Raw genomic sequence first — 13879 nt, 5'->3', positions numbered from 1 at the left:
TTGACAGAAGATTTTCATCTAGGAAGTCATCTTTAAGAGGTGTGTAGTTTTTTGAGAAGGGAATTCGACTCAAATGATCAACTACTAGGTTCTCACTTCATTTTTTATCCTTGATCTCGAGATTGAATTCTTGTAAGAGAAGAATCCATCAAATCAACCTAGGTTTTGTCTTTTTTCCTGATCAGAAAAACAATAACTTTATTGTATAATAAATACGATTTAAATTTTACAAAGCAAAAACAATAGCTAATAATTCTTTTTCAGTAGTTGAGTAATTACTCTGGACAACATCTAGTGTTTTAGAGACGTAGGATATAACGTAAGGTTCCTTCCCAATTCTTTGCCCAAGGACAGCTCCTACACTTTGGTCGCTTGCATCGCACATGAGCTTGAAAGGGTAGTTCCAATTTGGCGGTTGTACTATAGGAGCTGAAACAAACTTTTGTTTGAGAGTGTCGAATGCATTTTTGCATGCTTGATCAAATTCAAACTCTTTATTTTTTTTAAAAGATTGCAAAACAGTCGCGAAATCTTAGAAAAGTCCCTAATAAAGCGCTTGTAAAAACCTGCATAACCAAGAAAAGAACGAATTTCCCTCACAGTTATGGGGTATGGAAGTGAGTTGGTAACATCAATTTTGGCATTATCGACCATTACCCCTTTAGCGCAAACAATATGCCCTAAAATCAATCCCTTATCTACCATAGAATTACATTTTTCATAATTAAGAAATAGATTAAATTCTAAGCATCTCTCCAAAATTTTAACGAGGTTTGACAGACATTCATTGAAAGAATTACCATAAACTGTAAAATCGTTCATAAATATCTCAATTATTTTCTCGACATAGTCAGAAAATATACTTACCATACACCTTTGAAATGTGGCTGGTGCATTGCAAAGTCCAAACAGCATCCGTCTATAGGCGAACTTGTCAAAGGGACATGTAAATATTATTTTTTATTGGTCATCTGATGCCACTGTGATACGAACTCGCTCAAAGGATGTAATTGAGTCGTTTGATTACCCGATTAAAAGTTAAGTAGTTCTCGTTTTAGTTTAACAAAAGGATAATTTTACGAAGATAGTTTATATAGGGTGTGGATAAAACAAAAATAGTTTAATGGAAAAGATGGATTAAAGAACTCAATACAAGAAAGAACCCTTAATAGCGATTAAGGACCTGAACCTTATAAGTTTCAAGGTGAAAAGATGGATAGTTGCATAGGATCGTGACCCACTATCTAGCAAGATAGGAACCAACGGTATAAGTTTAAACGCCACACTCGGACGAGTGATACGTTCAGAAAAGAAACAAAGATGACGCCACTAGTTTAACTAGATAAGTCAAGTTGAATCTTAAAGAAATATGAGAGTGAGTAACTCACAAAGTTATAATTCATAAATGTCAAAAGTTCTTAGTTAACCTTCAAAAGGTTTACAATTGTGCTATTTATAAGCTAATAGACAACCAGCCGAATGAACATGATTTAAATATAGGTACATAAAGCTAAAATGAATTAATTTCCAGCTGGAATAATCCAATGAATTTAACTAAGTAAGATACCGAAACAGCCTAGGTTCATGGTGCTGATGAGTGAGCTGAATGAAGCTAGATTCAGTGAATAGAAGTAATGTTTGAGAGGTACACCGAATGAAAAGTAGCTGATGAATGTGTTTTCTTGCAACCGAATGGTCTTTGAGGTGTGAACACTCGGTTTTGTAAATGTGATCAGCAAGAAACAAATGGTCATTTGAAAAGGTAGCTGATCAGCTCATAATCTTTGGCAAAAGTTCATGAAGAATTCAGCTAGAGAAATGCACCAAGAAGCTCAAGAAACATGCACAATCGGGTGCATGAATTCTTCATTAATGAGCTACAATGTATCTGTTAGATGCATGTATATTTAGCTGAATAATAACTCCTTTCAGTTATGCACAATCAGGTTCGTTGTTTCTTCATTTAATGGCTTCAATGTATCAGCTAAATACATGAATGTACAGCTAAGTTCAGCTCCCCAACATTCATGCATAATTCAGGTGCATGCTCCATATTTAATGAGTTCTAATGAATCGGCTAGATTCATGTATATTCGTATGAAGAAATAGTGCCCTCTGTACATGCATAGTCGAATACAAGCTTCCACATTAACTAGCTTCGATGAACCTGAAAGATACATGTATATTCAGCTAATAATCAGCTCCCAAAGTTCATGCATTTTAAGGTACATGTGCCATATTGAATGAGCTTCATTGAATCAGCTTTGTGCATGAATTTGTCCAGTCGTTTACTTTAAATCCTGTTAAGACAAATTAAAAACAAATTTAAAGCAAATTAAACACACAAATAAATATGTAATGGACTAAGACACGTTTAATTGATGTAATTCAAGCTGTAGTGAACTAAACATAATTTAAATAAGCTAAATTAATTAAGATGTCCAAGTGTAGTTAGCTAAGTGAGCTAGCTGATTCGAATTCAACTTTCAGCAAGTTGAATATGCTTCTTGTCTATTTGTCCAACTCCTTTGTAGCTTTCTCCCAAGCTTGTTCAACTAGAGCCGATAAAGATTCTCTAAAACGTTTAGCTCGAGCTCGAGTAATTGGTCCAATGGAGAGCTGGAGGGGATCTCGTTTGGTGTTGGCTAGGTCTGTAGGCTGGTTCGCATCACACTGGAATTTGGAAAAAACCTGAATAACTATCAAGACAACAATAGTGAGTTTTTCCAACTAAATGTTCTAACATTTGATCAGTAAAAGGAAGTGAAAAGTGGTCTTTTCGAGTTAAAGAGTTCAACTTCCTGTAATCTATACAGACTCTCCACCCATTTTAAACTCGAGTGGGAACTGGATCTCTTGTTGCATTTTTTATTACACTCATACTAGTTTTCTTGGGTACTACATGAATTGGGCAGAACCAATTACTGTAGGAAATTGGTGGATTAAGGCGTCTTTGAGCTTCTCTCTTTGGGATTGCATTTTCTTCTATCGGTATTTTATGCATACAAGTCGTGGGACTTAATCCTTTTATGTCGGTGATAATCTACTCGATAACCCCTTTGTAGTCTCTCAGGACTCAAATTAAACTCCCCTCTTCCAATCCTGAAATTTTATTGGAAACTATTGCTGGTAAAGTGTTTCCATTAACTAGATAGGCATACTTAAAGTGTTCTGGCAATGGTTTAAGCTCTATCTCAGGGGCCTGCAAAATAGAAGGCAACAGTTTAGTTTTAGAAGGAGAATGTTCAAAATACTTACCTTGGCTTCTAGGAATTGATGAGTCTCCAATAGAACAACAGTTTCCTGACTTAGTTCTCTGAAAATCATTATCTCTTTCAATTTATCCATCGTATTGAGGTCTAAACTTTTAGAAAGTACAGTTTGTAATTCATCCCCTTCATGATAGTCAAAATGAAAATTTGTTAGTGGTTCAATAATATCAACACTAGAAATATTCGACATTGTACTAGGTTGGCCCATCGTCTCATAAACTTTAAATTTTACCACCTCACCATCGAATTCCATAGTGAGGGTTCCACTTCGAACATCAATCTTTTTACGTACGATACTTAGGAACGGTCTCCCGAATAGAATATCAAAAGCATTTCTTGAATGGTCATCCTCCATATCAATGATGTAAAAATTTGTAGGAAAAATTAGTTTATTTACCTTTACGATGACATCTTCCAGCACCCCTTCTGGATATACGCATGACATATCTGCACAAATGACCCGTGTTTAGCAATTTAAAAATGGATAAAGGCATTACATTAATAGATACTCTTAAATCACACATGGCTTTATTTATGCCAATATTACCTATTTTGCAGGATATAGAAAACATACATTGGTCCTTACATTTCGGTGGGATTTTCCTTTGTAGCACTATAGAAACGTTTTCTCCCACATTCACCCATTCATTTCCTTGTAGCTTCTTTTTGTCGGTGCATAGTTCTTTTAAAATTTTTGCATAGCGTGGAACCTATTTAATAACATCAAGTAAAGGAATATTAATTTCTACCTTTCAGAACGTCTCAAGGATTTCTTTTTCCTCTCGTTCCTTTTTAACTTAGGCAAGCCTTCCAGGGTATGGTGGAGGTACAACAAATGGTTTATGAGGCATCGGAGCAGTGGGAGCTGCTGGTTCGGCTTCGTGTTCAACGTTGTGGTCACGATTCAAGCCTGCCACTAGTTCTGACTCTTTTCCATCCTTTATGGGCACAACACTTGCATTTGGACGTGGGTTCGGCTCGATTTGATATGGTAATTTTCCTTGGTTCTCCAAACGACTAATTATAAGAGCTAACTTACTTATTTGCTGATCCATTTCCTAGAGATGCGCTTCAGTCTTTTGTTGGAACTTTTTAGTGCTAACGGCTAGCCTTTCTACTGTGGTTTCGAAAGATGACTTTGGAGGTTGATACTATTGAGACGGAGGTGACCTTGGTTGATATAGTTGATTGTATCGAGGATTCGATCCATAGCTTAGATTTGGGTAATCCCTCCACTCTACATTATACGTGTTCGAATATGGATCATAGCACCTTTGAGGTGGCATGGGAAGTTCCCAACGACATCTACTTGTGCAGTTGTGTCCTTAAGTAAAATTAGGTATGAATCGATAGGATGATCAGGATTAGCACAAATCCCACACAACCGAGCTAGGTTTGTCTATCCTGCAAGTATATTTTTAACCGCATTAGTAAGTTTATCAATCTTATTTACTATGGAAGGAGTACTTAGCTCATGTAGGTTCCATAAGTGGTCAATACTGTAGAGAATTTGCAGCCATAGTCAAAATTAATTCTATAGCTCTTTAGGGAGTCATGTTCACAAGAGCCCCTCCACTAGCAGCATCAATCATCTTCATTTCCATTGGGAGTAACCCATCGTAGAAATACTATAGGAGCGACTGTTCAGACAGGCCATGTTGTGGGCAACTTGCGCACAACTTATTGTATCGCTTCCAATATTCATAGAGCGACTCTGCTTCTTTTTGTTGTATTCCGACTATACTTCTCCTTAATTCGACTGCTCAAGCTGCTGAGAAAAACCTGTCAAGAAACAATCGAGACATATCAGTCCAAGTAATAACAAATTCCAGAGGTAAATAAGACAACCATTCTCTAGCAGAATCAGCTAATGAAAAATGAAAAGCTCGTAGTTTTATTTGATCCTCAATTACTCCATCTGGTTTCATGCTCAGACAAACCATGTGGAACTCTTTCAGAGGAGTATGTGGGTTCTCATTTTTCAAACCGCAGAAAGTAGGCAATAAATGTATTAATCCTGACTTTAACTCGAATGGTGTTTGGCCCATCAGATAAGTTATACATAGCAGTTGTTGTTCATCTGGTGCAGCTGCAAGTTAGCGTATAGTTTGATCTGTCATTTTGCTTGAATCTTCAGATAAGTAGATATCTTCGGTGTAAGACTCTTATTCAAGATCGTGTTGTGGTTGTTTATCGCACCGAATAGCTTCTCTTCGAAGTGTACAAGCCAACTTTTCTATCTCTAGTTCAAATGCTAGAGTCTCTTATTCTGACCTAGTCATAAAGAAAACAAACAAAAATTAGAAAATTTCACCAATCCCCGGTAACAGCGTCAAAATTTGATGGACGTCGAAACCACCAAATATAAATTCTTACAACAAAATAAAAGTAATTAGCAGTATAGAGCAGTAGGGTCGAATCCAAAGGGACTGGCTATCTAATTTCGCCTTTTTTCGTGACCAGAATCGATGTCGCAGTCATAGTCGTGCCCACGACTTATGCGTAGAAATGCTGAAAATAAAAAAAATAGAGGGGGTTTAAATTGGTTAAGATAAATAAAGAAGAAAATACAAAATTAAAATAAAACAGATCCAGAAATGTGAAAAATAAATAAATTTAAGAAAATAAATAAATGGATAAATAAAATATTTTTTTAAGATTAGCCTTAGCCTCGATGTACTCCAATCTTGAATCGATCCTTGAAATAGATTTTCCTTTCCAAGCAATAAGCTAGTTATAGCGACCAAGAACGTCCCGATCGCCAACTTTTCCTTAAGTAGTCAATTCCGGTACGACCTGCAAACCAACTCTTGCCAAATTTCTAATTGCGATACGCGTGTTCGCAATTTAAGATTTTGACAGCCTTGCGCTTTGAAAATCCCAACTCGAATCAATGACCTCAACCGCGTGGGTCGTTTAAATTCGATCTCTATCTCCCTTAACGGAATCCAACTGGCTTTTCCCACCTAGACATGTCAATTTGTTCGTGGGAATTCGAACACAGCACGGCTGATTCGTCTTCCCAACTATACGCTAAATAACTCCAACCCAGCGTACACTTTTTGAATCGAAGCTGAATCAACTTTAAATGACGAATTTGTACTATCTCATATACCAAAGAGATAGAAAATACTGCGTTGAGAGGTTTTTTGAGTGGGCTCGTATCTCACGATTGTTTTATTGGAGTAATTTTCGGGCTAAAGCTAAAAAAGAGTTTAGTTAATCATGAAAAGAATTTTAATAAATGGTTTAAATGAACTTGTGGAAAGTGGAAAGTGGAAAGAGAAAGGGCCTTGGAAGGAATTAAACCAAAAAGGTTGAAAGTAAAAAAATGAATGAAACCGTATGGGAATTGACGCTAGAAAGGAAAGAAAAAAAGAAAAAGAATTTATTAGAGCCAAAGTCGAAGCTAAAGTGTGTTTAATTGGTTGTAGCCACTACGTATTTATACATACTTATAGTGTTAAAATTTAGCTAGATTTTTCCTAAACATTATCACTAAATAATTCTAAATATTATCACTAAATAATTCAAAATTAAAAAATTAAATTTAAACTAGAATTTAAACTAATTACAAAGTTGTAACAATATCAAAAATTCTTCAATCTTTATCCAGCCACTTTTTAAAAAAAATTTCAACCCTTTAATTTTTATCCAATCATCTCTGAATGTTCAATCTTTCAATCAAGCCCTCCTATTTGCTTTTTGTTCTAATTTAGTCCTTTTTTTGTAAGAGTTTGAATTCAGCACACCTACTTCATTCCTAATAAGAAAAATCCAAATTCAATAGCATTTTATTTGATAATTAGTTAAAATAAATATATTAAAAATACGAATTTATCTTGCTATCATAGACTATGTTTGATAAACTGAAAAATTAAGTATTCAATTTAATTTATAAAATATGTTTGGTGTATTACCTAATATTAATACTAAATATGATTATATTGTTTGATAAAAGATAATATAATCTATCTACTTATCATTGTTCACTTTTTTTTTGGAAAAAAATCTATCCGCAATTTTACTATGGGTTATCAAACGTGTTTAAAAATTAATTTATAAAATGTTAATTTTAGTTGATTGGATATCTTTTACACTTTATCAAATAAGGTTTTAGTATCTTTTATTTATTCTTTGTACCAAATATATATAATAAATTGCAAAATTTAACAAAAGTAAAGATTCATTTCATTTTAATGTAAAATTTTAAAAACAAAATAAAATAATTTTATTTTTAACTGATAAATAATTATACACCTGCTTATTTCATTCCACACTTTTTGTTGAAAATAAAATTAAATGTTGAAACTCAATGAAATTAAAATTTTCAATCATTTATCAAATAAAAATTATACATGAACATTGATCTAATGTGTAATGTCATACATGAATTTTGATTTTTTTGTAATTTTATACATGAAATTTTGATTTGATTTGATTTTCACAAATCACTAACAACATTATCGAATTAACAATATTTTACTCGATATATTGCTTACATAAACAATTATATTAATTCAATATGAAAATTAATGTATATATATTTATTTCTTTAAATATGTACAATTGAATCATAATTAAAGTTTCATTTGTATAATTGCACCAAATCAAAGTTTAAATATCAAATTGTACATCGAATCAAAATTAATGTATAAATTTAATATTTTTCCCTATTTAAATTCATTAAATTCGGGTCAAATCTATATATATCATATATAAATATACATTTATATGCCATTCCATATTATTCTTTTATTACATTTCTATAGATGAACAATTTAACAAATTTAGACTTAATAATTTTATTCAAAATTTGAATTAACTATTAGAGCACGTTTGGTTCGCTGTATTGGATTAGAGGTGTATTGGATTAGAGGTGTAATGGAATAGAGGTGTAATGGAATAGAGGTGTAATAGCAAATCAACTGTTTGGTTGAGTGTAATGGAATAGAGGCGTAATAGTAATCTTGTGTTTGGTTGAATGGAATAGAGGTGTAATAGCATAATGGAAAAAACTAAAATGACTAGAATACCCTTAGCATAAATTTGTTTGGGTAAATAATTATTCATATTGTTATTTAAATTTTAATAAGATTATTAATATCAATAATAGAACATTTAATTATATTTAAACATAATAATTATTAAATATATTATAATTAAAATATATAATTTAATAAAATTCTTAATAATCAATATCTTATATGAATTTACTCAAATCATAATATATGATACTATAAAATATAATTTAACATAATTATTATTAAATATATTTTAATTAAAATATATAATTTAATAAAATTCTTAATAATCAAAATTCTTATATGAATTTACTAAAATCATAATATATGATACCATAAAATATAATTTGAAGTAATTAATATTAAAAATATTTTAATTAAAATATATGTAATAAAATTCTTAATAATCAACATTCTTATATGAATTTGCTAAAATCATAATATATGATACTATAAAATATAATTTGAAGTAATTAATATTAAAAATATTTTAATTAAAATATATGATTTAATAAAATTTAAAATAATTATAACTAATAAATTTTCTTATATGAATTTGTATAATTTAAAATAATTATTATTAAATATAATTTAATAATAATATATAATTTCATAAAATTCGTGATAATAAATTTTCTTATATGAATTTATACAATTTAAAATAATTAATATTAAATATAATTTAATAATAAAATGTTCTTATATGAATTTACTAAAATCAAAAAATAACTTGAGAATTATATTCTGCATAAACATAATTAACTTATATTAAGAAAAGGTTAGATGAAAATGAAATTCTACATCATAATCCATATGTTATATAGTTTTACAACATCATAATAAATTTTCTTATATGAATTTATACAATTTAAAAAGTTTGAAGTACGCAATTCCAAGGAAAAAGTGGAGGGGATGATATCACTTTCCTCTCTTTTTGGATTGCTATTTGTTAATGACAAATCCAACATCAGATTTCAGCTACTCCAACATAAATAGAACAGGGTAACAATTTTATAAGAAACCAAATCAAACAAATTTCCACAATTAACTCCAATAGTTGATCTATAAGCCAGATCTCCTTCCAGGCATAAGAGTAAATTTCTAACGCCAATAACTAATTTAACTTTACAAATCCATTGGCATGAACTAATCAAATTTGTGTTAATAATAGATCTGATTCGTTTTCTACAAAGATATCTGAAGCAATGCATCAAAGCAAGCCAAACCATTCTTGAATACAAGCGCCTCCAAGACTCAACAACCAAAAATACTAAGAAGGGGGAGAGCAAAGAACCACCACAGAGGAAATGAGGCAGTATCATGCATCTAGCAGCAACCACGAACAAGATTTTGTCTAAAACTTCTGCATGATGGGTAAAAAGATTCCTAAAAACCTGATTGTCAAGAAGGTGACATAGACCTCTGGAAGTTGTAATCTGAAAAGATTCTTATCATTTTATGAAAATAAGTGGTACAAAAGGTGTTTGAGGAAGAAGTGAGGTGTAAGTCAATTCATTCCATGTTTTCCCCTCAATGAAGGGAACAGATAAATCAATTGTGTGAAAAATACTTGAAAATATAAACTCCATATACTACCTTCTCTCCATATTTGATTCGGGAAGCATATAAGACACAACAAACATTACTTCAAGATGCACCAAATACAGTTAACACAATCTCCAAACTATTTAAATATATAATATGGTTTTATTAACAAGATACTAAACCACTAGACCACTGCAAAAGAGCATGTATAATATGATCTTATTAAAAAAGTACAAAAGAGCTACCTCTCATTGTGAAGAGCAAAGAGAACGAATCAAATAAATTGACTTCGGAAAGCAGCCAACCAAGATGGCTACATTGTCAATTTATAAATACAGAGAATAAGGTTCACAATGTTTTGCACAGACAAATAGAACAATATATAATATGAACTCCCACAGAGCTTTATTCCACAAATAAAACTCGCATGCCAACCACTAATTGAATGCATGGAATCTATCTATTAAAGAACATGGAGAAAAATCCAAAAATAATCTAAAAGGCTATTTTTAGCATGGCGCTGGAAGGAGACATTTATTTTCCGATCGAATAGTCCTTTGGTTGTGCTATCTTTGCGAAACTTGCAAGAACAATCGAAATAGGAAAAATAAAACTGAAAGAAACAAGAATATTAACCTCCTCTTGATCAAACAAAACTTCTCTTCATCAAGTCCAATTGCGGTAAATCCTCATCCTCATCATCTAGCCCCCAATTCAACTTCCTCGAGGACATCGTTTCCAAAAATGCCTATTGTGATGCATCAAATCGCACCTCTGCATAATAGAAAGGTTAACTTTATGAAATGAGCTCTTCATAAAGAAGAAAACACATCATAAGAAAAATATCATTTCACTAAAAATCGGTAGCAACACGAATCATTAAAAAAGAACTTTCTCCAATTCAATGGGCGGGAATGGGGTAATTGAGATGGCGCAAGTTAACACCCTTTGTGTATCCAAGGGCACGATATTTCTCAAAATGTACAAAAGCGACTTCTCCAATTCAATCATAATTCAAATAAATCGTGCTTATTTCCATCACTAAAAATATTCAAACCAAAGACAATTCAACTGAAAGTCAAACACCAAAGACACTGAAATCATTAAGCGGCGTGATTTAGTAGCCAAATTCAAACTTATAATTACTAACTGGAAAATGTCCAGCCAACATGAAACAAAGTCGCTACTTAAAACCGAAATTGTTCACATATGGAAACGACATTTGACTTCTAACTGAATCAAACAGTGTTACCACAATTATTTTAGCAACAAAAGCACGCCTTAGCATTGAAAACACAATATTTAAGGATCTAATTTCATTTCCTTCTAACTTGAAAAGAGTGTTATATTGAGTTTACCAGTGGTTTGAACTCTAATATTAACTCGAGCCTCGAAGGATGAGGAATCTGTAGCCACAGAATGTAACCCTTGGGTGCACAACATAAAAGGATAGCTTCCACTTTCAATACAATCACTTAAAACAAAGAAAACCCAGCATGAATCAAAGCCAAAAACAGAGGTGAGTGAACTGACTCTTGATTCAAAGTGAATCTAATAGCGTTAGCTATGGTATGATCCTCATCGGTTAAAGAAAAGTGGCGACACTATTATCGTGAAAGACCCGTGTTCCATTGTTTCCTTTAATCCAATTTCTAAATCTCCAAGCCAAGAAACAAAACTATTAAAAGGATGAAATTTAATCCAATAATCATTGGGAAAACATATTTTTAAATAAAAAATAAGGTTGTATCTTCCTTACCGGTTCCAATGGACTGAACACAGTTTCACCGATGGAGAGGAACGGAAAACGTGAGAAGGAGGTCGCTTTCGATCGGTGTTGAACTCGGTTGTGACACCAAAGAGAGGTAAGATAGAAAGGTAGAAGCGTGAATCGGTGGAGATAGAAAGGTAAGACAAAAAGGTGAGGAGAGTGGAGAAGAAAGGTAGAAGGAAGAAACAGGAGGGTAAAACAGGGACCAAAACTCAATCCGGACCTAAACTGAGCACAACGAAGGGATTGGAAATCGGTGGAATTTGGGGATTAGATCAGTAATGTAATAGACCCGTATTAGACTAATACACCCAACCAAACAATGTATTGAGTGGGGCCCACGATTAGGGGTGTAATGGCTATGCCAATACACCCAACCAAACAAGCTCTTAGAGTGGATATAAAGTCAAAAAATGTGAAAAAGTTGATATCATAACAAAAATAAGATTGTTGCTTCATGCCTGTTATTATGATGAAATAAAACAATTATGAAGTATTTAAAGACAAATGATGGTTTAGCCTATAAAACTGAAGTTAGGCTATCCATCACTTAAAGCTAAGCTTCATAAACATCACATCATTTGGGCTAAAGTAAATTAGCTACCATGCTTAGTGTGTGATTAATTAACTTAATCTGCCAACAATTTTTGTCTTCTCTAAACCACCACAAAACATAAATAAAAGTGGGTTTTGAGCTTTCTTATCTCTCCATTTTAACAACTTGATGATTAACAATAAATCTAGCCCACCATCTTTTAGTTTTAGATTTTAAATATTATAATATATTTAGTTTTGTCACATCTCAAGCGCAATATATTTTAAATATTGCAAGTATTTATCACAATAAAAGAACCAAAACGTCGAGTAGAGTCACAAAAAAAAACTAAACATTTATGAAATTAAAGAGGAAGATAACAAATTTATCCCTAAAACAAAATATTTTCACCATCATAAACAACAATAGGAAGGAACAAATATCACATAAAGCTTAATGTAACACGTAAGGAGAATAGATAATGACGTGGTGAGATGTAACAAAAATCAGGCCCTGATTTTCCGTTGCATGCATCTTTCAGTTGCAGGATTTTAACAAGGTTTTATATTGAAAATTTGAAGGTTTTCAAAATCAATTAAATTTATCGGTTTGTTGGTTCGATTAATTTATATGGTTTAATTAAATAAATAATAAATAAGAAGAATTCCCACGCTAGTTAAAATTGCAAATGTGTTTGTTGAGTCTTATGGACCAAACGTGTTTGTTAAACTTTTTTGAGAAGTGCGACATTGAGAATCAATGTCAGAGCTGCTGGTGTTGGTACCCCAGTCATGACAGCTGCACCTATTGTAGCTGGCGGTGGAGGCAGTGTTGTTCCTCCTCCTCCTGCAGAGGAAAAGGAGGAACTAGAGGAAGAGAGTAATGATGATATAGGATTCAGTTTGTTTGATTTGAATCTCCCTTTAGTACGTGATTTGGTCGATTACAGGTTGTTATAATATAAGATTATGAAAGGAACATTGGGTGGGAAGACAGAGGTCAGTGCTGGCCAGTTAGACCCTGGCACTATTTCATATTACATCACGTGATATGAAAATACAAACAATAATATACCAAAGTTTTTATAATACAACTTGTTAATTTACCAAAATATATTTTTAAAAATTAAATATTGAATTTATCATATATCATGCTGGATAAAATTTTAAATCAACCCTATATTTTTATTTTATTGATCTAAAATTATCTATATTAATATATGTTTTTAAGAATTAAAAGTGTTTTTAAAACCATAAAATTTAATTATTAAAAAAAAACAAATTAAAAAGATATAAGCCTAAATGATTTGAAAGAAAAACAAAAGAGTTAAAGTGTGAGGGTGCCAGCCTGTATAGGTACAAATTTTTGGGCATTTCAGTTATCCTAAAAGGGACGAGGGACGAGGCTGATAACCCCCACCAACCAAGCCAACATTTGGAATAAAATACACGTGATGACTGGTATGCCATGCGATGATGTGGATATTAACTTCGTGTATGCATGTAGTTTGCGTAAGTAATATAATGAATTAATATAGTTATATGTGTAATTAGAATACGATAATTGGTTAAGAAAATATTGGAAGAATTTTATTAATTGTAGTTAAACTCTACCATCTAACAAAATTAATTAAAAGTTTAATTAGATGTGATAATGAATTATGGTTAAAGCTAACAAATTTGATTGTGATGGGGCTCTTATTTTCATGCGAGACGCATAGCCATATAAGAAG

Source organism: Gossypium raimondii, chromosome 5 (assembly GCF_025698545.1).
Source record: "Gossypium raimondii isolate GPD5lz chromosome 5, ASM2569854v1, whole genome shotgun sequence".
Taxonomy (NCBI): Eukaryota; Viridiplantae; Streptophyta; class Magnoliopsida; order Malvales; family Malvaceae; genus Gossypium; species Gossypium raimondii.
Note: the sequence above shows the minus strand (reverse complement) of the source record.